Genomic DNA, 2,500 nt, shown 5'->3' on the forward strand with positions numbered 1-2,500 from the left:
AATATTATGTAAACCCAGTATCCATAAAGCATTATAAGCACATTCATTATGAAGTATTCATAGTGCCGCATAATGATTGACATCTATCTAAGTCTATATAACTACCTGTATATATAGTAATGACCACACTCTTACAAAGCGTCACGATGTTATAATATAAGCCCTTAGAGCTTGAAGTGAATGAATAATAAAGCTTATTTTACCTCTTGATAAATTGCACTGATGACACCTGTGCCTTATGCCAAAGGCTGTTTATTCACCAAATGCTCTTTATGTGGCTATACATGACCCCATACATGTTTTTATAGTAATGGTTGCGTTGGGCTTATACTACAACATCATAACACTTTATGAGTGCGGTCATGTCTATTTATAAATAGTTATGTAGACTTGTGTCAGGTGCTATGATGCATTATAAATACTTTATAAATATTTATAAATATGTTTATAATGCTTTATGGATACTGGGTTTAGGTATAGTGTTACCGAATCCGGAATACTTTTGATCATAGATGATTATAAAGCAAGATTACAAGTAATAGTTAAGCCTACATTAGAATTTTTTAACATTGTTATTTATGAAGAACAATATTTGAAAACAGCTGGCATAGTCTGTCATTATTTACAGTACATTATTATTTACAAGGGATTATAATGGTAAACATTAAGATTCAGTGAGTATTAATTCCACCTGCCAGAACCACCTGTCCTCTCTTCCTTTGGTGCATGTGTGCGTGTGGTTGTGTTGGTATATGTACATGTGTGTGCGTGTGTGTTTGCGTGCGTGTTTGTGTGTGTGTCTGTGTGTGTCTGTGTGTGTGTGTGTGTGCGTGCTGAAGTGTGTGTGTGTGTCTGTGTGTGTGTGTGTGTGTGTGTGTGTGTGTGTGTGTGTGTGTGTGTGTGCGCGTGCGTGCGTGCGTGCGTGCGTGCGTGTGCGTGCTGAAGTGTGCAGACTCACCTGAGGAACCTTCAAAGAGTAGAGTCAGCAGGAAGAGGACCAGTCCAGATGTGAGAGAGACCATCACACACATTGTGTCTTCAAACACACACACACACACACTGACAAAGAGACACTTTTATGCTCCTTTACAGCATACGCACATACAAGCGGCACAAAAATACAAATAGAAATTGAAACGTTGCCAGACACTATATTATTCCTGTTGAAGATCACTGAAGAACAGGCACACAAAAGTACACACACACTTTCGGAGCGAGCATTTAAGCACAGTTTTAAGCGCAAGGAGGGATCTCTCCTCCCAGACATGTTAAGCTTGTGGATGTGAGAGCGAGGGAGTTGGGAGTGATGCAATGTAGCAATGATCCCTGCAGTGGGTGTTCTCTCCTCAGAGATTACTGGGGGGAGTGAAGAGATTACTGAAGGAGAGGAAGAAGGTGTGTGTGTGTGTGTGTGTGTGTGTGTGTGTGTGTGTGTGTGTGTGTGTGTGTGTGTGTGTGTGTGTGTGTGTGTGTGTGTGTGTGTGTGTGTGTGTGTGTGTGTGTGTGTGTGTGTGTGTGTGTGTGTGTGTGTGTGTGTGTGTGTGTGTGTGTGTGTGTGTGTGTGTGTGTGCGAACATGTGTGTGTGTGCGTTTAGTTTAGTTTAGAGAGAGAGTTTAGAGAACTGAACTGAACAGCTAAGACTATATATATATTTTTTTTTTCCCCAGGATACACAGATCCAAAGAACGACAGACAGTGTTCATATGTGTTACAACTGTCAAAAGTCAAAGTCAAAGTGTTTATTGTCGCATACACCAAATTTCTTCAGCGCAGCGAAATTCTTATGACTTGGCAGCCAACATCTACGCAGTAGACGGCATACAACAGGTAACACAAATAACATATACCAAATGCCGTTAACTATAACTGTCTAACTATGTGCACCTTCTTCCAGGGTTTTCAGACAGCAAGGGAGAGAGATAGAAATTATCAATGATGATGTGGAGGACAGTAAATATGAGTGATAGTGAGATTGTGTTGTCCTTCGTGAACAGTGTCTGAATACATAAAGAAACATTTTCTTGAGAATTGTGTGTCATAGTTTACTTATTGTGTGTGAGACGAGATGTGTCTGTTGTGTTCATGTGCTTGTTGGGAGTATTGTCTTCTGTACAGCATGTGTGTGTGTGGGGGTTTGTGTGTGTGTGTGGGAGTGTGAGAGAGGGAGAGGCTGTGTTTTGCCAAGGTGTGTGCATAGAGGAGCAACAGATTTCTCTCTAAAATGATTATCCTGTCTGCCCCACATAAACCTCATCAGTATTTTGGTATTTGTCCTCTCCCTTAAGTAAACACGCTGCAGACAACTTGTGTGTATGTGTGTGTTTCTGCATGAGATATTGTCTTAGTGTGTGTGTGTGTGTGTGTGTGTGTGTGTGTGTGTGTGTGTGTGTGTGTGTGTGTGTGTGTGTGTGTGTGTGTGTGTGTGTGTGTGTGTGTGTGTGTGTGTGTGTGTGTGTGTGTGTGTGTGTGTGTGTGTGTGTGTGTGTGTGTGTGTGTGTG

General features: G+C 41.3%; 1 protein-coding gene across 1 annotated transcript in view; it reads left to right on the forward strand.

Moving 5' to 3' along the window:
• Positions 1-1,438, forward strand: part of g3bp2b (G3BP stress granule assembly factor 2b) — a 19,180-nt gene extending 17,742 nt beyond the window's left edge. The window contains exon 14 of the transcript XR_006152940.1: positions 1,396-1,438. The gene's annotated coding sequence lies outside the window, so the exon portion shown is untranslated. The remainder of the gene's footprint in view (positions 1-1,395) is intronic.
• The last annotated feature ends 1,062 nt before the right edge of the window (positions 1,439-2,500 follow it).

Source organism: Clupea harengus, chromosome 18 (genome assembly GCF_900700415.2).
Source record: "Clupea harengus chromosome 18, Ch_v2.0.2, whole genome shotgun sequence".
NCBI classification, from domain to species: Eukaryota; Metazoa; Chordata; class Actinopteri; order Clupeiformes; family Clupeidae; genus Clupea; species Clupea harengus.